Source organism: Chelonia mydas, chromosome 3 (genome assembly GCF_015237465.2).
Source record: "Chelonia mydas isolate rCheMyd1 chromosome 3, rCheMyd1.pri.v2, whole genome shotgun sequence".
Classification (NCBI taxonomy): Eukaryota; Metazoa; Chordata; order Testudines; family Cheloniidae; genus Chelonia; species Chelonia mydas.
The window spans coordinates 91,219,190-91,241,795 of NC_057851.1; the positions used below are offsets into that span (position 1 = coordinate 91,219,190).

The window sequence follows — 22,606 nt, forward strand, 5'->3', positions numbered from 1 at the left end:
GACTAGATGATCATAATGGTCCCTTCTGACCTTAGTATCTATGACTTTTGCTAATAAATACTCCAAGAGAGGTGAGTTACCCATTACTGTGACAGTTACCTGGCTGTAGATCAGAAATGGCCCTGAACTAATCCTCTGGATCTGAACATCCCTGGATTTTAGAAAAATATGAATCTGTACTGCGGGTCAAATTTTGCAAGACAGCCATAGCTTTATAATAAGATAGATCAACCAGCTAATTCAAACAATTTAATCCAAATCCAGATAGGTATATGTATTTTTTGACCTGAGCCTGTCTTTAATCTGGAGGTGTGACTTCTTGCTTCAAGAGTGAAAAGAGTAGTGGTGCATCAAAAGAAGCACTACTATTTCAGTGACACGGCAGTGCCACTTTAGCTAAGGTTAGAATAATAGAATTGTAGGACTGAAAGGGACCTCGAGAGTCTTCTAGGCAGACAGCAGCATGCCATTAAAAATTGGCTCGCTTGCCGTGTTCGGCACGCATGCCATAGGTTGCCAACTCCTGATCTAGCCCATCCCTGACAGTTTGTCTAACCTGTTCTTAAAACTCTCCAGTGATGGCTATTCCACAACCTTCCTAGGCAATTTATTCCAGTGCTTAACCACCCTGACAAGAAGTTTTTCCTAATGTCCAACCTAAATGGCCCTTGCTGCAATTTAAACCCATTGCTTCTTGTCCTATCCTCGGAGAACAAATTTTCTCCTCCTTGTAATAACCTTTTATGTACTTGAAATCTGTTATCTCCCCTCTAGTCTTCTTCAGCCTAAAGAAACCCATTTTTTCCAATCTTCCCGCATAGGTCATGTTTTCTAGACCTTGAATCATTTGTGTTGCTCTTCTCTGGACTTTCTCCAATTTGTCCACATCTTTCCTGAAATATGGTGTCCAGAACTGGACACAATACTCCAGTTGAGGCCTAATCAGTGTGGAGTAGAGTGGAAGAATTACTTCTCCTGTCTTCCTTACAACACTCCTGCTAATACATCCCAGAATGATGTTTGCTTTTTTTTTTTTTTTTTTTTTGCAACAGTGTTACACTATTGACTTATATTTAGCTTGTGGTCCACTATGACCCCAGATCCCTTTCTGCAGTGCTCCTTCCTTGGCAGTCATTTCCCATTTTGTATGTGTGCAACTGATCGGTCCTTCCTAAGTCGAGTACTTCTATTTAAAGATTGACCATTCTAAATTCTCTAAAATCAACATGTTTAGTTGGCTTCCTTTGAAATTTGGTGTGCCTCAGGGGATGCAAAGTATAGATAGTGACCCAGATTTGGGATCCTTTGAGCTGGAGGTTGCAGAGATATAAGCCCTGAAAAAAGAGCCATTTTTCAAAATGTTTCAAAGTGGGTTTCTTTTTGCCCAGAGCTAGAGACTATTGCAGGTCAAAATGGTCTCACTCAATCTGTCAAGATTTATCCAAAGTAGTGCATGGCACCACTACATCTTTGGGGGACCCAAACTGAGAATGGTATTTCAGAAAATGTACATTTATTTACAGTGAGCTTGGGCCAATGAGGAAAATGGCTAGAGGCTTTCAAACCCCTCCAGTTTATATGCTTTAAATAAGTGGTTCTTAACCTATTTAACATTGTGGGCTGCATATGCAGGTTGAGAACCACAGTGTGCCCCCTTTTCCTCCCCAGACTCTTCCTCCACAGACCCCTATGTCCAGGACCCCTCCAGAGCCCTGGACAGGGGGATGGGTGGCAGGGACGTGGGACCCCACTGTGTGGGAACCTTGATCCTGGATCTGGCTGCACATGGTCGGGTGGCAGCCTGGACCCTGACCCCACGGGGCTGGCAGGCAGACCCGACCCCAGATCCTGCAGGGCCGGGCCTTAGCGGGATCACGTGCAGCCATGGGCCACGGGTTGAGAACTGTTGCTTTACACATTGACTCTTGTAAGTGCTATAAAAACTGAATGCTTACTCAGATTGCTTTGAAATTTGGTGCCTCCTCCTCGCTGTTGTAAAAATCTCAGTAATAGGCTAATTTAACAATTTCTGGTCAATCCATGAAATTGTGATTCATACAAGGCCTCACTCATGGGTGGCAATTTTATTTTGGGGAAAATATAATCGAAGTATTGGGAAGGAATGGACAGGTGAATGATTTCTGAGAGGGGAGCAGTATTAGGGGGAAGAGGAGCAGTGGAAGAGGGGTTAGGGGCTGCAGTAAGGGGAAGGGGTTATCAGGAAGGGATGGGAGAGAGGTTGTGTGCTCTGATGACAGAGGCATGGGGGTTAGGGGAGTGGAGAGGTGGGAAACAGGGAAGGAGGACATGGGATTGAGAGGCAGGGGAACTGAGGGAGAACGGGACAGAGGCACCTGTCAGCCACACATTCTCCCCTCAGATGTGTGCACCCAGATCTTGGGGGCCCTTGCTCCTCTGGGTGCATCTGAGACTCCCTTGCTGCCCTGAATGTCTGTCCCAGGATCTGGGAAACCTGTGCCCATTTACAGGAGTTGGTCCCCCTCCTTACCCTTCTCATGTGAGCTGGGGTAAGGGGGAGACATGCCCTTTTGGGAGAGTCTGAGGCTCCCCTACCAGCCCTTCATATGAGCCAGGATCTCAGGAAGTCCTGCCCCCTGGGTGGGGGAGCTGAGAATGGGCATACTTCATGCTTGTCACAGGCTCTACAGCACTCAGGAGGGGGATGGGAACACCCACTGAGATGAATGGAGCAGTTCACACATCTCAGAGCTGTTGTTTCAGGCAGTATTCATCCCCATGGGGTGTTCTCCCCATGAGGTTGTTAGGAAACACTATTTCACTAGGAGGGTGGTGAAGCACTGGAATGGGTTACCTAGGGAGGTGGTGGAATATCCATCCTTAGAGGTTTTTAATACCTGGCTTCACAAAGCCCTGGTTGGGATGATTTAGTTGGGGATTAGGTCCTGCTTTCCGCAGGGGGTTGGACAAGATGACCTCCTGAGGTCTCTTACAACTCTAAGGGTATGTATACACTACGAAATTAGGTCGAATTTATAGAAGTCGGTTTTTTAGAAATCGGTTTTATATATTCGAGTGTGTGTGTCCCCACAGAAAATGCTCTAAGTGCATTAACTCGACTGAGTGCTTCCACAGTACCGAGGCAAGCGTCGACTTCCGGAGTGTTGCACTGTGGGTAGCTATCCCACAGTTCCTGCAGCCTCCGCTGCCCATTGGAATTCTGGGTTGAGATCCCAATGCCTGATGGGGCTAAAACATTGTCGCGGGTAGTTCTGGGTACATATCATCAGGCCCCTGTTCCCTTCCTCCCTTCGTGAAAGCACCAGCAGACAATCGTTTCGCGCCTTTTTTCTTGAGTTACCTGTGCAGACGCCATACCATGGCAAGTGTGGAGCCCGCTCAGATAACCGTCACCGTATGTCTCCTGGGTGCTGGCAGACGTGGTACTGCATTGCTACACAGCAGCATCAACCCATTGCCTTGTGGCAGCAGACGGTACAGTACGACTGGTAGCCGTCATCGTCATGTCCAAGGTGCTCCTGGCCACGTCGGCCAGGAGCGCCTGGGCAGACATGGGCGCAGGGACTAAATTTGGAGTGACTTGACCAGGTCATTCTCTTTAGTCCTGCAGTCAGTCCTATTGAACCATCTTATGGTGAGCAGGCAGGCGATACGGATTGCTAGCAGTCCTACTGTACCATCTTCTGCCAGGCAGGCAAGAGATGAGGATGGCTAGCAGTCCTACTGCACCATCTTCTGCCGAGCAGCCATGAGATATGGATGGCTTGCAGTCCTTCTGCACCGTCTGCTGCCAGCCAAAGATGTAAAAGATAGATGGAGTGGATCAAAACAAGAAATAGACCAGATTTGTTTTGTACTCATTTGCTTCCCCCCCTCCCCCGTCTAGGGGACTCATTCCTCTAGGTCACAATGCAGTCACTTACAGAGAAGGTGCAGCGAGGTAAATCTAGCCATGTATCAATCAGAGGCCAGACCAACCTGCTTGTTCCAATAAGAACAATTACTTAGGTGCACCATTTCTTATTGGAACCCTCCGTGAAGGCCTGCCTGAAATGCTCATTGATGTAAAGCCACCCCCTTTATTGATTTTAATTCCCTGTAAGCCAACCCTGTAAGCCATGTCGTCAGTCGTCCCTCTCTCCGTCAGAGCAACGGCAGACAATCGTTCCACGCCTTTTTTCTGTGTGGACACCATACCAAGGCAAGCATGGAGGCCACTCAGCTCACTTTGGCAATTAGGAGCACATTAAACACCACACGCATTATCCAGCAGTATATGCAGCACCAGAACCTGGCAGAGCGATACCGGGCGAGTAGGCGACGTCAGCGCGGTCGCGTGAGTTATCAGGACATGGACACAGATTTCTCTGAAAGCATGGGCCCTGGCAATGTGGGCATCATGGTGCTAATGGGGCAGGTTCATTCTGTGGAACGCTGATTCTGGGCTCGGGAAACAAGCACAGACTGGTGGGCCCGCATAGTGTTGCAGGTCTGGGACGATTCCCAGTGGCTGCGAAACTTTCGCATGCGTAAGTGCACTTTCATGGAACTTTTGTGACTTGCTTTCCCCTGCCCTGAAGCGCATGAATACCAAGATGAGAGCAGCCCTCACAGTTGAGAAGCGAGTGGCGATAGCCCTGTGGAAGCTTGCAACGCCAGACAGCTACCGGTCAGTTGGGAATCAATTTGGAGTGGGCAAATCTACTGTGGGGGCTGTTGTGATGCAAGTAGCCCACGCAATCAAAGATCTGCTGATATCAAGGGTAGTGACCCTGGGAAATGTGCAGGTCATAGTGGATGGCTTTGCTGCAATGGGATTCCCTAACTGTGGTGGGGCCATAGACGGAACCCATATCCTTATCTTGGCACTGGAGCACCAAGCCGGCGAGTACATAAACCGCAAGGGGTACTTTTCAATAGTGCTACAAGCTCTGGTGGATCACAAGGGACGTTTCACCAACATCAACATGGGATGCCCGGGAAAGGTACATGACGCTCGCATCTTCAGGAACTCTGGTCTGTTTCAAAAGCTGCAGGAAGGGACTTTATTCCCAGACCAGAAAATAACTGTTGGGAATGTTGAAATGCCTATAGTTATCCTTGAAGACCCAGCCTACCCCTTAATGCCATGGCTCATGAAGCCGTACACAGGCAGCCTGGACAGTAGTCAGGAGCTGTCCAACTACAGGCTGTGCAAGTGCAGAATGGTGGTAGAATGTGCATTTGGACGTTTAAAGGCGCGCTGGCGCAGTTTACTGACTTGCTTAGACGTCAGCAAAACCAATATTCCCACTGTTATTACTGCTTGCTGTGCGCTCCACAATATCTGTGAGAGTAAGGGGGAGACATTTATGGCGGTGTGGGAGGTTGAGGCAAATCGCCTGGCTGCTGGTTATGCACAGCCAGACACCAGGGCGGTTAGAAGAGCACAGGAGGGCGCGGTACACATCAGAGAAGCTTTGAAAACCAGTTTCATGACTGGCCAGGCTACGGTGTGAAAGTTCTGTTTGTTTCTCCTTGATGAAACCTCCTGCCCCTTGGTTCACTCTACCTCCCTGTAAGCTAATCACCCTCCCCTCCTCCCTTTGATCACCGATTGCAGAGGCAATAAAGTCATTGTTGCTTCACATTCATGCATTCTTTATTCATTCATCACACAAATAGGGGGATAACTACCAAGGTAGCCCAGGAGGGGTGGTGGAGGAGGGAAGGAAAATGCCACACAGCACTTAAAAAGTTTACAACTTTAAAATTTATTGAATGCCAGCCTTTTGTTTTTTGGGCAATCCTCTGTGGTGGAGTGGCTGGTTGGCCGGAGGCCCCCCCACCGCGTTCTTGGGGGTCTGGGTGTGGAGGCTATGGAACTTGGGGAGGAGGGCGGTTGGTTACACAGGGGCTGTAGTGGCAGTCTGTGCTCCAGCTGCCCTTGCTGCAGCTCAACCATACACTGGAGCATACTGGTTTGATCCTCCAGCAGCCTCAGCATTGAATCCTGACACCTCTCCTTCCGGTCATTTTGTGCTTTCCTGCACTCTGACATTATTTGCCTCCACGCATTCGTCTGTGCTCTGTCAGTATGGGAGGACAGCATGAGCTCAGAGAACATTTCATCATGAGTGCATTTTTTTTTTCTTTCTAATCTTCACTAGCCTCTGGGAAGGAGAAGATCCTGTGATCATTGAAACACATGCAGCTGGTGGAGAAAAAAAAAGGGACAGCGGTATTTAAAAAGACACATTTTATAAAACAGTGGCTACACTCTTTCAGGGTAAACCTTGCTGTTAACATTACATACATAGCACATGTGCTTTCGTTACAAGGTCGCATTTTGCCTCCCCCCACCACGTGGCTACCCCCTCAACCCTCCCCCCCCTCCCCGTGGCTAACAGCGGGGAACATTTCTGTTCAGCCACAGGCAAACAGCCCAGCAGGAACGGGCACCTCTGAGTGTCCCCTGAAGAAAAGCACCCTATTTCAACCAGGTGACCATGAATGATATCTCACTCTCCTGAGGATAACACAGAGAGATAAAGAACGGATGTTGTTTGAACGCCAGCAAACATACACTGCAATGCTTTGTTGTACAATGATTCCTGAGTACGTATTACTGGCCTGGAGTGGTAAAGTGTCCTACCATGGAGGACGCAATAAGGCTGCCCTCCCCAGAAACCTTTTGCAAAGGCTTTGGGAGTACATCCAGGAGAGCCGCGAAAGCCAGGGCAAATTAATCCTTTCACATGCTTGCTTTTAAACCATGTATAGTATTTTAAAAGGTACACTCACCGGAGGTCCCTTTTCCGCCTGTCAGATCCAGGAGGCAGCGTTGGGTGGGTTTGGGGGGTACTGGCTCCAAGTCCAGGGTGAGAAACTGTTCCTGGCTGTTGGGAAAACCGGTTTCTCCGCTTCCTCGCTGTGAGCTATCTACAACCTCATCATCATCATCATCTTCTTCGTCCCCAAAACCTGCTTCCATGTTGTTTCCATCTCCATTGAAGGAGTCAAACAACACGGCTGGGGTAGTGGTGGCTGAACCCCCTAAAATGACATGCAGCTCATCATAGAAGCGGCATGTTTGGGGCTCTGACCCGGAGCGGCAGTTCGCCTCTCTGGTTTTCTGGTAGGCTTGCCTCAGCTCCTTAAATTTCACGCGGCACTGCTTCGGGTCCCTGGCCTCTGTCCTTCATGCCCTGGGAGATTTTGACAAAGGTTTTGGCATTTCGAAAACTGGAACAGAGTTCTGATAGCACGGATTCCTCTCCCCATACAGTGATCAGATCCCGTACCTCCTGTTCCGTCCATGCTGGAGCTCTTTTGCGATTCTGGGACTCCATCATGGTCACCTCTGCTGATGAGCTCTGCATGGTCACCTGCAGGTTGCCACACTGGCCAAACAGGAAATGAGATTCAAAAGGTCGCGGTTCTTTTCCTGTCTATCTGGCCAGTGCATCTGAGTTGAGAGTGCTGTCCAGAGCAGTCACAATGGAGCACTCTGGGATAGCTCCCAGAGGCCAATACCGTCGAATTGTGTCCACAGTACCCCAAATTCGACCCGGCAAGGCCGATTTAAGTGCTAATCCACTTGTCAGGGGTGGAGTAAGGAAATTGATTTTAAGAGCCCTTTAAGTCGAAATAAAGGGCTTCATCATGTGGACGGGTGCAGGTTTACATCGATTTAACGCTGCTAAATTCGACCTAAAGTCCTAGTGTAGACCAGGGCTAATCTTCTATGATTCTCATTCAGCTGAGAACTTCTTGTCAGGGGGCTTATTCCTTCACCCACTTACTTCCCTGGTCCTTCTCGCATGAACAGAGAGCAACAATACCTGAAGTCCAAAGGTGCAAACAATTCGATGTTTATTGGGGTGAACTTCCAGCAAGCATGATTCCAGTTTCCTTTCTTAGTATCCTCCTTCCCAGCTCTGACACCACAGAGCCCTACACCTGTGTCCCTGTTCCCATTTCCCCCTTTAGCCAAACAGGATTCCAATTTCCTTACCCCCATTCCCTGTTCCCATCTCCCCCTTTAGCAAAACATGGTTCTAATTTCCTTACCCCCATTCCCTGTTCCCATCTCCCCTCTTTAGCAAAACATGATTCCAATTTCCTTACCCCATTCCCTGTTCCCATCTCCCACCCACGCCCACTCACTTCCTCGTTGACTACAGATTATATAGTAAAACTTGAGTTCTGCTTAGCTATACCTTAACCAATCATTTTCCTGAAATTTAACTAACCAATCCTAACATATTGTAACATGATTATGTAACCAATTATATCCCACCACCTTAATTAGTTTACACCCAGCAAAATTAATTATACAGCAGACAGGAACAATCACAGAACCAGGCAGAGATTATACAGACAAACAATAGCAAAGTGGGAACTATAATGACAAAACAATACAGAAGTGAGGATTTCACATCCCAGTATTGATAAGTGAGTTCTTGCCAGACAGGATGCTGTTTCCTTTTACATTTTCTAGGCACTTCCCTTTCTCTGGAGGTGATAGGCATTATCAGGACAGGATTGTATTCAGGACAGGATTGTATTCCTAACAGCCCAATAGCACCTTATTTCAATGTGACTAGTTTGGAATGTGAGGATGTGACCGTTCGCTTCCTAGCTTATGGCTGCCTCTGCTGCTTAGCCAGAGATCTCAGCCTAAGCACAGGGCCTCAGACTGTCACAGTAAGAAAAGGCCCTTACACCGGCAGACAGTGATTTTGATTCTCTTTTGTACCTCTATAACTAGCCAAGTGATAAGAATACACCTAAATTCTTAGAGTACAGGCCTTTACAGACAGGCCTGAATATCTATATCCTAACACTTCTCATTAAGATGAATGGGCCACTTCACACCTTTCAGAGCCTCTGATGCTGCAGATGGATGGGTAGAGGAGCCCTTCCCTCCATTGTCCCTCTATCCTTCCTGTTTAAAGAATGACGTATCCAAGCATAGATGACTGGTGCCTCCTGATATTAGGGGGACACATGTTAACCACCACACCTCACCTCTGGGATGAACTTCCAGCTTCACCTCCCTGGGCCAGGACAGCCAATCCTGCTGGCTCCTGGCATGTTTCCCTCTCCCTCCCAGCACATTTATGGCTTGTTCAGCCCCTCTCCCCAGCAGCCAGGTCCAGGTGGGGAACAGAGGGGGCAGGCCCCTGCCACCACCCCAGCGGGACCACGCTGCACAGAGCAGCAACCCAGAGCAGCCACCTTCAGCCAGCATGAGAAGCAGCTGGTCCCACCCTTTCCCCTCTCCTCTCCATCCCAGACCTGTTTGCCAGACACAGGGGCTGAACATGCCAGGGCGTGCAGGCATGGCAGGAGAAGAACAGAGCCCCTCTCCCTGTCCCTACCCCGCAGGCTGAGCAGAAATCTGGAGGGGCACTTAACCCTGCATGCCCCCCCGCTACACTTCACTTATGCTTCCAAGTGCTCTAAAATCCACACACTTACAGGGCTTTAGTTCAAATTAGCTACCCTCATGGGAATGCAGAATAGGGTTAGTGAGGTCATTTGAGCCAGAGGTTCCAGAGACATAAGCCACAAGGTCCCCGCTCCCCTGCAGAGCTAGAGATCAAATTGTTGCTGTGATGCAGGTCAAATTGGCTTCAATTAGTCAATTTTTACCCAAGGTATCGCATGACACCCACTAAGTCTTTGGGGGATCCAAACTGTGAACAGTATTTAACAACATGTTCACTTCTTCGCTGGTGTATATGGGCAGTCTGGAAGGATGACAGTGCACATGTGCTAATAAAGAGAAAAAACCACGAGAGGAGTTCTACGCAGCTAATTTATGCTTGCCTGCATAATTCAAGGAAATGTACCAATGCCATTGCCCTGGTGACACCCTGCCACTGAAATGTCTAGTCCAAACCTTCCTACACCTATGCAAAAAAAAAGTAATAACTCATGTTGCTTACTACAAGTTGTCTGTTACAATGTGTTGTTATTTTATGGGGATGTTACTGGGAGCTGAATAGTCAGCAGCTGGTTATTTTTGTTATATTGGGTTGGAAGGAGCAAGAGGACTTTCTGTGTGAGGGTGGGACTGGGACAGAGGAATAGGGCAGCAGCAGGAATAGGGAGGAGGTAGGAAATGAGAACACATTGTTCAAGAAAATTTATTTTACTAGACCAGGGGGTGGGATGAGTGGCAAAGAGCAGATTACTGTGGTGTTTACAAAGACACATAGCCTGGAGGTTTGGCAGTGACAGTGCAAGTACCTTGACCATGGAGGGAAAAGAAATATGTGTGGTTTCTGGGTGTCCTGGATCATTAGATTGCAGGAGAGCATGGAGTACACTATGATATGGGAACTGATTTTTGCCCACTCTTTGGTGTTTAACTGGTGACTTAAGAGGTTGTGATCTACCAGACATTGTGGTGACTCATTTTGAGGGAATTGTTCAGGGCCTTATTCCTGATGTACACCTCATACAATCTATGACAGCAGATCTGACCCGCATCGGAGATCTGTGTTCAGGCTCTGATAGTTTTTGCTGTTTTGGTTGAGCATCTGACGAATCACTACAGCGGCGATATGAAAGCTAATAATAAGTATTGGAAGTACATTAACTGGGAAATTGGAGGGTTCCTGGATGACTGGAAAAAGAGTACTGTGTGGCGTTCTCCTCCTCACCCCCCCCCCCCCCCCCCCCGCACACACACACCTGGTTTTTTTTTGTCTTTTAACAGTATTAGATGGAATTCTGTGGGTGAGTGTGAATCAGTTGTAAAAGGAGGTGAATCACTTGTACATTTAAGCAACTATGGGGTTGGCAGACTATGTTTGTATCAATGGGCATTGCTGAAAGAGGGCAGAATTAAGGTTGCCTGGGCAACATTAGCTGTGTATTTCCTTGTTTTCAGAAGTTTGAGTTTTGCTTGACTTCGTATTCTGCAAGGGGCCAACATACCACCAAGCAACTTAATTCTGCAGTAGCGTATTTTTTGTCAATGAATATAAACAAGCACAAGTCACTGAGACAAGCTGCAAGACAAAGCAGGCACCGAGATGACGAATGTAGAAATGAAACACTAGAGCAAGCACCGATACACCAATTGGATTTTGAGGTTGCCTAACAAAAGCAAAGGGAAAAATTTAGCTGTGGTATCAGCATAGTTATACCACTATAATCTCCCATGTGGACACTCTCATTCTGATATAAAAGTGGCTTTTTTTAGCTCAGCTTAAACCCCCTCCCAAATGACATATGCTAAACTGACCAAAAGTCCCTTTTATCCTGGCATAAGAGTGTCTACATGGAGGGAATCTAAATAGCAGTATACTTATCTAAGTTTAAATCACAGCTTATATTGGGAGGGGATGGGAAGTGTTTAAAAAAAACCCAACCACCTAAAGAACATGGAGCTCATACCTGAGGCTGAAAAACACTGACATAAGGATGTAAAAAAAGAGCCAAACATCAGATCTGTATGATCCAAGGCAGGCGCTGAAGCACCAACAAAAACTAGGCACTGAAGCACTAACTGAAAACAGGTATCAAAGGGACTTGTAGGAGCACTTAAAGCAAAAGCCTCAGGAATTTAGGACTCTGGACCATAGCTGCCTGGAAGGCCTGGTGGGAACCAAGCAAGGACACATGACAAGTGACATTAGAACGCTGAGAAAACCTGCTAGAGCAATAGCCACTGTCCTGCATCTCCTGCCAGGGAGCTTCTTCGCCAACTGTGGTCAAGAAATAGCTGATGGGGGGGGGGGGGGGGCACTTACACTCAGCAGGAGTGGTGCCTGATGATGCATACAAGGCTTGGTGTGTTCAGTACCCTTCTCCACCCCAATTCTCCCACCATTCCTTTCCGAGGTCTCTCCCCTTGAGAATGAGGGGAGTTCTACCTTCTTGCAGTTAGAACCCAGGAGTCAGAATCCCGCACAGATGAGATCCTTAGGGAAAGAAACACTCAAAAATGTGAGGAAAAAATGTGTGTGTTTTTGGTGCAATGAGCAGAAGAATTCATTTCAATACTTCACCTGTGGCATGGTCATCAATCCTGTTACTCAGTGAAGTATAGGAACACGAGTTACATTTAAAAGAACTTGGATCAAGCTTAAACATCTTCATCCCGGTAATTAACAGCACGGACGATGTTGTGGCTAATTACAAATTGACGGGGTAATTAAAATGAATCATTCAGGGATGTAAAGGTCCATCTGAACATGATGAAAATATGATGATAAATTAAATCTAGGGTTGTTCATTAATCTCAGTTAACTCACGCGATTAACTCAAAAAAATTAATCACGATTAATCGCAGTTTTAATCGCACTGTTAAACAATAAAATACCAATTGAAATTTATTAAATACTTTGGATGTTTTCCTACATTTTCAGATATATTGATTTCAATTAAAACACAGAATACAAAGTGTACAGTGCTCACTTTGTTATTTTTTATTACAAATTTTTCACTGTTAAAATGACAAACAAATGAAATTGTATTTTTCAATTCACCTCATACTAATACTGTAATGCAATCTCTTTATCATGAAAGTACAACTTACAAATGTAGATTTTTTTGTTACATAACTGCACTCAAAAACAAAACAATGCAAAACTTAAGAGCCTACAAGGCCACTCAGTCCTACTTCACTAAGAGAAACAAGTTTGTTTACATTTATGGGAGATAATGCTGCCCTCTTCTTATTTACAATGTCATCTGAAAGTGAGAACAGGCATTCACATGGCACTTTTGTAGCCGGCATTGAAAGCTATTTATGTGCCAGGTATGCTAAACATGCATATGCCTGATTCTTGCTTCGACCACCGTTCCAGAGGACATGCTTCTGACTTATCTCTCCCTTTCCTAATGTACATACTGTTAAAAAAATGCGTTAACTAAATTGGCGACTGAACTCCTTGGAGGAGAATTGTATGTCTCCTGTTCCCTGGTTTTACCCACATTCTACCGTATATTTTGTGTTATGGTAGTCTCGGATGATGACTCAGCACCTTGTTTGATTTAAGAACACTTTCATTGCAGATTTGACAAAACGCAAAGAAGGTACCAATGTGAGATTTCTAAAGATAGCTACAGAACTCGACCCAATGGTCTAAGGTTTAAGACTCTGAAGTGCCTTTCCAAGTCTGAGAGGGGCGAGGTGCTGAGCATGCTTTCAGAAGTCTTAAAAAAGCAACACTCCTAAGCAGAAACTACAGAACCCAAACCACCAAAAAATCAACCTTCTGCTGGTGGCATCTGACTCAAGTGATGAAAATAAACATGCGTCGGTCCACACTGCTTCGGATCGTTATCGAGCAGAATCTGTCATCAGCATGGACGCATGTTCTCTGGAATGGTGGTTGAAGCATTAGGGACATAAGAATCTTTAGCACATCTGGTATGTAAATATCTTGTGATGCCGGCTACAACAGTGCCATGCAAACGCCTGTTCTCACTTTCAGGTTACATAAATAATAAATGGGCAGCATAATCTCCTGCAAATGTAAACAAACTTGTTTTCCTGAGCGATTGGCTGAACGAGAAGTAGGACTGAGTGGACTTGTAGGCTCTAAAGTTTTACATTGTTTTATTTTTGAATGCAGCTTTTATGTACATAATTCTACATTTGTAAGTTCAACTTTCATGTTAAAGAAATTGCACTACAGTACTTGTATTAGGTGAATTGAAAAATACTATTTCTTTTGTTTTTTACAGTGCAAATATTTGTAATAAAAATAAATATAAATTGAGCACTGTGCACTTTATATTGCGTATTGTAATTGAAATCAATATATTTTAAAATGTAGAAAACATCCACAAATATTTAAATAAATGGTACTCTATTATTGTTTAACAGCACGATCAATCACAATTAATTTTTTTAATCTCTTGACAGCCCTAATTAAAACCAAATAGGAGTGTTCTTTGCTCTCTCAGCTCTTCATTAACAATTTAAATAATTTTAAGATAAAATAAAGTTCAACCAGGGAGCTGTGGGGTTTTTTGAGTTTAAAATTCTCATATGGGAAAGCATATGAAGAGAATATTAATGTTACTTTAGTCTTTAAAAATGAATCACAACAATCTTTTTAAGCTCTGGAGATCATTAAAGCAGTGCACATACACATAAAAGGCTTTTCTATGCCCAGAATTCCTATTCAAATAAACAGCACTTCCATCTGTGCAGCGGCTACAGAACTCGAGCCAAGTGATGTTAGATTTAGCCATGCTTTAATTAAATGTCATATGCCCAACACAGCACTATTCCCATAAATTCAGCCTTAGCTCTCCAGCAAGAACAGTCTGGTGTATTTTTCAATGATGCCAGTTTGATAGCTCTTGAGATACAATAAAACAAGCATTTTTTGAGTCTGGGCTTTTCTTGAAGCAATTCAGGGGAAGCATCAATAGTGGTACAAAACCAGATACTACAATGACAATGCAAGTTTCCCATACTAGCTCACCAGTGCAATTCATGCCAGATCCCAGAGGGATCACTGGCAGGATAGTTCAGCCTCTTTGCCTATTTAGTCTTTGGCTTTGCTGCTGAGACTGTGGTAATGTGATGTGGACTTCATTCCACTGGAAGTCAAACTGAGAAAACAATTCATTTCACACTGGCCACTAAGCAGCAGTCAGGTGGAAATAATGTTCATTCACTGTCAGCCAGACATGGATTTAAACTAGTGACCTGGAAGTCATTACCACGCCTCTGAAACCTACAGGCTGTTCAACTACAAGGTCCTGTGCTGACACAAAGTAGGCTCTTTCTACCTCACCTTTCTACCTCACCTCTCAGACTTCCACTGGCTTAGCAGGGAAAATTCTCCATATATTGAAGGGCCTAATGGAAACTAGAGCCCTCAATCTTTATAAAAATGTATAATTGTTATCATTAAGTCCCCAGGCTGATGGACAGCTAACTTCCATGGACATCTGGAGGTCCAATTCTGAAGATATAAGAATGGCCCTACTGGATCAGACCAATGGTCCATCTAGCCCAGTATCCTGTCTTCCAACAGTGGCCATTACCAGGTGCTTCAGAGGAAGAAGAAGAATATAGCTCAATTTCTTCCTGTATCAAAGAAGTAGTGAGTTATATCTAAGGCATGCAGCTCTACCAGGGGGATTTCAGCAGTAGTCATGTCATCTGGACAGAGAAAAGACAACGCTTCCATGTTAAATCCTCATAGGGTTTTTAATGATCAGCAATTGTTCAATACCATTCAGGTAAGATAGAAACACAAGGTAATATAGAATGTTTAATGTGGTAATGCATAAACACAGAGAAGTAATATACCTTAACAGATATTTCTTCTGAAACATGTTTTGGTTTCATGGGTGCTAAATAGCCTATTAGCTGTTTATGTCCACCCCACCCCTATATAGCCCACAGGGATTTGCTTCACCAGGGGCTGCTGGGGCAACTTTTCAGGTGAGACCTCTTTGGCGGTATCGCTTCAACAAGCTTCTAGGGAAGCATAAATGGGGCCAGTGCAGGTCTGGAGTATTGTGCAGAATATTAAAAGGTGAGGAGGGATGGGTACGCGTGGAATTTGATCCAGAATGAATAAGAGCGCTGTTTAACAGGCATGTTGTAGCAACAATAAAGTCTCAGAGGGAAACATAGTTAAGCGTTTTATTCTTCTGATTGTGTAGACCACTATTGCACCATTGTGCGGAACACTACTGCACTTAGTTATAATTTACCGTTGTAATGGTTATGTACTTTAATAGAGAAGTAACTACATTTTAATGTTTATGCCACTGTATGTATGCCCATTTCAGTGCCATCCTCATGGAGACGCATATACATGCTGGATGTTAATTAGCATCTAATAAGAGAACAACTGTAAAATGACATAGTCCGTTCATGTAATAACACTCAAATGACTGCTGTAGGCTCCTTTTCAATTTTTAAACCAGTTCACGTATGCCAGTCCAATTACTCACAAACATATTAGCTCAGAGACAATGTTATTAGAGTACTTTTCATATTCAGTTTCCAAGGAAAGAGTTTCCTAGGTGGATGGGGCAGCATGTAAGCAGGCATGAAGATGAGACTGGTAGAGAACATGAAGTGAATGTTAATTAAATGGCTGGGCTAGAGTGAATGGACAAGTGAAAACAATGGGAGTGGAATGGTGCAGAGCCTGAAAAAGGTAGATAAGGGTCTTAAATGTGATGCGTTAAGCTAGGCGAATCCAATGGAGGGATCTAAAGAGGGAATAGGTATGGTCAGATCAGCAAGCAGGGTGGATGATATTGCTTCTGCATTTTGGATGGCCAGGATGCAGTGGGGTGAGGTGAGAGTCCAGGAGGCCAGGGAGAAAAAGGTTGCACCTCAAGGTTAGAAGTGATAAGGTGATGGCAAGAGATTTTGTGGTAGAAATGCAGAGGCACCCATGGATTTTGAAGACACAGAGAGAAAATGCAGAGGCTGTGGCGACAGCATAGATGTTGCAGTGGAAGGAGACAGAAGAGTCAAAGATGACACCAAGACCCTCAGTCAACAAATATGTTCAATTTTAAGCATGTGTTTTGCTGAATATGGATGGACAGAAGCACAAGCTTGAAGGCTTTCCTGAAATGAGCCCAAATTTGCACAAGTCTAGGAGAAGTAATGCAGATCTAGGTTTTCAAAGGGACGAATGGGTGCCTAACTCCCACTGAAATGGAGTGTGTCGCAATGTGGTTAATGGGCAGGTGTCTACTGTTGTTGTTTTCCCAGGCTCAGAAAGGATGTCCATCATTTAAATTTCCTTACATTGCCTGTGTCCCCTCTCTGTTCCCCTTTCTGTAATGATGAATTTGGACATGGACTTGGAGACTCCCTGACTAATTCAATATAAAAATGCACACAAAATGAACAAAATAAATAAAACAGGGGAGACAGAATGATGAAAAATTCCAGTTCTGAACATCTTCGCCTGAGGGCCAGAAGCTTGCATGTGTCACATCAATACTCTTAGCAATGCTTAAATAGACTTTGTTGCAACATAAATCACATAACACCTCTTCACATATATGTTCCTCAGAACCCTCTCTCCCCGTTTTTATATGTAAAATGGATGATCATAGCTAGTCTACAAGCTAACAGATCTTCTTTACTTGCTACATTATAAATGTAGAGGCCCAAAAAATATTACAGTCTGCTTTACAGTTTTATGTTAATCAGTGAGTCACTGACTGAAAGATAATTTCACCACACATTCCTTATTTTCATCGCATAAATCCTAGCCTTTGCTAAATTGCCAATACAAAATGTCTTTTTATCTATTAGAGTATTCTTGTCAGCATGATTTTGACTATAGGTTTTTGTTTAAATAATAATTTCATTGGATTTATCAACAAGTTCAAACCCTTAAAAATCACTTTGTAATGGAAATCCTTTCCCAGATGTCATTAAAGAGATTCTCACTGTGTTTTAAACATTGGGAAAAGGTGCATTCAAAGAACACATTAAAACCACAAATGCATTAAATTAACTACTATAGTGACACCGTGTTCTGTATTTTCAGTACAAGCCTCTATTTTAAGAGGTTTTCGACTTCCATAAAATTGGTCCCATGTTGAAAACTTATAGGCACACAGGACATCGAGTTAGCTCAGTCAGAGGAAATCAAATATTTGTACATTAAACCACATCTTTTTCCATTTCTTAAGCTGGACAAGTCCATCACTGGCCATTCTACCTGTGCCAAAGCATACAAAACTCCAATTTGACCCACACATGCTAAAGAAGTTTCCATTTTAATCACTAATAGTTAAGGGCCAGATCTCGATACCCTTGTTTGGATTTAATTCATTTGTATTGTGGGAGCACCTTGAGACCAATCATATCAGTGACCCATTGTGACACAAATACATAGCACCTATATAAAATAAACGAAAGTCCCTGCCCCAGAGAGCTCACAATCTAAGAGGGAGAGACACAGGGTGTTCCTTATGTTCATGGCAACCTAAAAGCCTGATCCTGAGAGATGCTGACCAACTGGTGTGAGGGAAGGGGACAACTTCAGTTTTCAGTGGAAGGAGCGGACCCTCAACACCTCACAGAACCATGTACTCTCTGTCTAGTAGCTGCTACATCAGCATTTATCAGGTTTCTTCAGCTTTGCTTTCCTAAAATGCATTGGGAACAGCCAGCAGAGACAGAGAGAGAGAGAGGGAGAGGGAGCTCTCATCTTTCTGGAGACAATAAAGTCCTAGGAAAATGTAAATGGCGCTCAGCACTTGAATGGCCAACAGAATTAATTAACAAATATCTCAGTAGGACATCTTTTATTTTAACTAGCTTCCACTTTAAGGAGGCTGATTTTAATCAAGAACCAAGTTTAACCAATCCTCACACTGAACATAGTAAATTATTTTCTTTAAGGTGGTTGGAAGCATGGATGAATGTTTTCTGAGTTGGTAACAATTTTGCCGACTAAGTTCACAGGGGCTGGAGTGTAATTGAATGCGCTTGCTAATTTAATTTTAGGAAACGTTTCATCTGCCTTATCATTAACATAATAGTTCCCTCTTTGTTCTATAGTGATTAGACCAAATTGAAAGAAACTCTTTTCCCCTAGTTAAATGGGCATCTGAGACAATGGATACTTGGAATGGTTTAGGGATTACAAGTGTGTATTGAAATGACCTTTTAAAAAAAAATCTTATGTAACGGCTGGTCAGAGCCAGCCAATTGATGCAATACTTTGTGGCAAAGTCTGTCGATCAGTATGACAGCAGTGCAGCGTGGAGGGAGTGGGAAAGAAAAAGAGAATGTTAATTTTAAAGAAGAGCAGAAGCCTCTAGTACCATACCAGCAGATTTATTCTGGGTACGTCAATGGATTTGGTCTGGGGCTGATGTCCATCAAAGCTATTTTACTTAAAAAAACAAAAAACAAAAGCAGATTCCAGTCTGCAAGCTGCTTACAAGAGTAGCAGAGTGGATACCCAAATAGAAGACTTGGGCAGCCGCACTGTGAGTCCAGCCGCCGCCACTGGGCTGAACTTTCTGAGGGGAATCAGGAGGAAGGGTTTTGGAAGATGTGACCCAGGGACTTCTTGATGACAACTGGCAGAGGGCACAGGGGATGCATAGAGTTTTACAGGGGTCCGCTGGATCATATATATCAGGGGTGGGCAAACTTTTTGGCCCGAGGGCCACATTGGGGTTGCAAAACTGTATGGAGGGCCAGGTAGGGAAGGCTGTACCTCCCCAAACAGCCTGACCCTGCCCCTATCCGCCCCCTCCCACTTCCCGACCCCTGACTGCTCCCTCAAAACCCTCAACCCATCCAACCCCCCCCGCTCCTTGTCACCTGACTGCCCCTTCCTGGGACCCCCATCCCTAACCACGCCCCTGGGACCCCACCCCCTATCACCCCCCCCTGCTCCCTGTCCCCTTACTGCCCTGACCCCTATCCACACCTGCTCCCCCAGACAGGCCCCCCTGGGACTCCCATGCCTTTCCAACCCCCCCCGTTCCCTGTCCCCTGACTGCCTGCCGGGACCTCCCGGCCCCCTTTCCTTGCCATTCAGAGCAGCATGTCTGGAAGCCGTGCCACCTGGCCAGAGCCAGACACACTGCCCTGCAGGAGCACACAGCCCTGCCGCCCAGAGCGCTGGCGGCGTGGTGAGCTGAGGCTGCGGGGCAGGGGGAACAGCGGGGGAGGGGCTGGGGGCTAGCCGCCCCGGCGGGGAGCTCAAGGATTGGGCAGGACGGTCCTGTGGGCCAGATGTGGCCCGCGCGCCGTAGGTTGCCCACCTCTGATATATATGCACAATAATTCACCAAAGGGTGGCATGTAAGATCTCTAGCGAGAGCCAGTAGCCCACTGGCCACCATAATCAAGGTGAAATGTATGTTTGGCTAATATTTAAGAAGTTATGTATCTATATTGGAATTTATGTTCTTAAAACCTGAAATTAATTTCACGTCATGAGGAGGTGTAGTGCCTTGGCCAGGTTCCTTTCAGGCAAATGAGGTTAATAGATGCTTATCTCTCTGTCTGGTCATTGTGTATTGTGTGGCTCACATTATAAGTCTTTTAGGATACTGAGTCACCAGTTAATCAAGATTCTGAAACTGAGGAGATTGTGAAATCTGCACAAAGGAACACACAGCAGGAGGGTGTCTGGTTTATGAATAGAGAGCAAAGGACTGTTTTAATATATCTGGGGTTGCAGAGAGACACCCAGGATCCTTTACTTAGGGGGCAAACTAGTAGAGTGTTTTATCTCATGAAAAAAGGATCACAGTCAGGCCTGGCTGAAAAATGCTGGAAGGACTTTGGGGTGAGCTTTGCTGTATGTGACATGAAAGTATCTAGTTAAATAAGTTTAGCTTCTAGAATGTGTGTTCTGATTTTATTTTATGTAGAACCATTTGTTTCCAATACTTCTACTTGCTATCACATGAATTTTTTCTGTTTGTTGAATAAGTTTTTGCTTGTTTTCCCTACAATCATATCTAAGTGCTGTGTGTTAAGTGGAGTGGTGATCTGAGGCGAAGCTGGGATATACTGCTTCTTGGGAAGCAGCACATCTATGAATGTCCAACGGAACAGGGGCAGAACAGGAAGACACCTGGAGGGCTTGGAGGTTGGAATGTGCCTATCACTAACTTGAAGAAGGACAATGTAGCCTGCGTGGGCGGAGAGGGGTGTTGCCTGTGGAGCTGGGGAGCTGACCCACTGCAGGTAGACAAGGGTTCCTCATGCTAAGGGCACGTGGTAGCAAGGTGCCTCACAACACTGGGTATCCCCAAGAAGCATCACAGAAAACTTTATTTTAAAGGACTGCCCAATCCCTTGACCAGTGCACACAGTCCAAAGCTGAGATCTGGTACTGGAGCCTATATCTCATTATTCTAAAATTAAACACTTCTGCAGCCATCCCACTTTCCTTTCCCCTAAAAGAGTTCAGGTGAATGAGCCACCTTCTGTTCTTTATCTCTCCAGAGCCATCACAAAAGGCGAAATCCAGTTTTGGGAATGTATACATATAGCTGGGATTCTTGGACTGAAGCCTCAGCCAGTGTAAACTGGCATAACACCACTAAAATTAATGGAAATACGCTATTTACACTAGCTGAGGATCTGGCCCACTAGCAGATGTACTGAACTCTGCAGATTGACATCCCTCATTTAGCCAGGAAATATGGACAGCAAGGCAGGAGAAAAGCAGACGACCCTAAAAATATCTCACAGGCTGGCCCTACAGGCTCTTCTGCAAGTTATTCTTTAGCCACACACAAGATATTGGGCTCAGTCTAGATGTAATTGGCTGAAAGTTAATGGCTTGTGATATATAGGAGATCATGCTAGATGATCTAATGGTCCCTTCTGGCCTTATTCACTATGAATGAAGTGAGAGAGTAGTTCGTTCTTCATGCAAATGCCCCTGGAACTGCATACAAAGTAGCTAGTCAGGACAAATCAGACCCAAAATGTCTGGTTTTTTTTTTTTTTTTTGTCTTTTTTAACCTCACTTTGTATGGACAGCCTTGTTTTTCTAACAAAATAACATTTTCAATTCTCCAAAATATTCCAGGTCTCTGGCCCACATTCTTCTTATAGAAGAAAAGAATCAAATGAAAAATGTGCAGGAGGTTTCATAGAATCAGAGGGTTCGAAGGGACCACAAGGGTCATCTAGCCTAAACCCCTTCTAAGATTCAGGATTTGTTGTGTCTAACGATCCAAGACAGAGCACTCTCCAGCCTCCTTTTGAAAACCTCCAGTGAAGGAGCTTCCACAACCTCCCGAGGCAGTTTGTTTCACTGTCCTACTGTTCTTACAGTTAGGAAGTTTTTCCTGAGATTTAATCTAAATCTGCTGTGCTGTAGGTTGAACCCATTGCCTCTTGTCCTGCCCTCTGTGGCAAAAGAGAACAACTTTTCTCCATCTTGCTGATGGCAGCTTTTCAAGTTCCTGAAGACTGCTATCATATCCCCCCTTAATGTCCTCTTTTCCAAACTAAACATACACAGTTCCTTCAGCCTCTTCTCATAGGGCTGGCATTCCATCCCTTTGACCTTTTTTGTTGCTCACCTCTGGATCCTTTCCAGTTTCTCTACATCCTTTCTATACATTGGTGACCAAAATTGGACACAGTACTTCAGCTGAGACCTAACCAGCATTGCGTAGAGCAGTACTATCACTTCCTGTGACTTACCTGCTATGCTTCTGTTCATGCAACCTAAAATTGCATTTGCTTTTTTTGCAACAGTGTCACATTGCTGACTCATTGCTCACAACTCCCAGATCCACCTCACCAATGCTGCTGCCAAGCCAGTTTCCCCCCACTCTGCATTTGGTTTATCTTTCCTCCGTGTAGCACCTTACATTTGTCTTTGTTGAATTTCATTTTGTTGTCTATAGCCCAGTTCTCCAAGTTATCAAGATCCCTTTGAATTTTAGTTCTTTCCTCCCAAGTATTGGCCTCACCCTCAGCTTTGTGTCATCTGCAAACTTGATCAGTATGTTTTCTATACCTACATCTAGGTCATTAATAAGGATGTTAAACAACACCGGCCCCAGAACAGATCCCTGTGGAACTCCACTTGAGACCTCCCTCCAATCTGACAGCATTTCATTAATAATTACTCTTTGTGGCTGTTTAACCAATCATGTA

The 22,606-nt window shown here is 44.9% G+C and overlaps 1 long non-coding RNA gene across 1 annotated transcript; it reads right to left on the reverse strand.

Annotated features, from left to right (window-relative positions):
- Positions 1–1,044: 1,044 nt before the first annotated feature.
- LOC122465043 lies at positions 1,045–22,345 on the reverse strand. The gene is made up of 3 exons (XR_006289573.1): positions 22,318–22,345; positions 19,471–19,473; positions 1,045–1,186 (listed from the first exon to the last, which is right to left on the reverse strand). It is a non-coding gene; the product is annotated as an uncharacterized LOC122465043 (long non-coding RNA).
- Between the last annotated feature and the right edge of the window lie 261 nt (positions 22,346–22,606).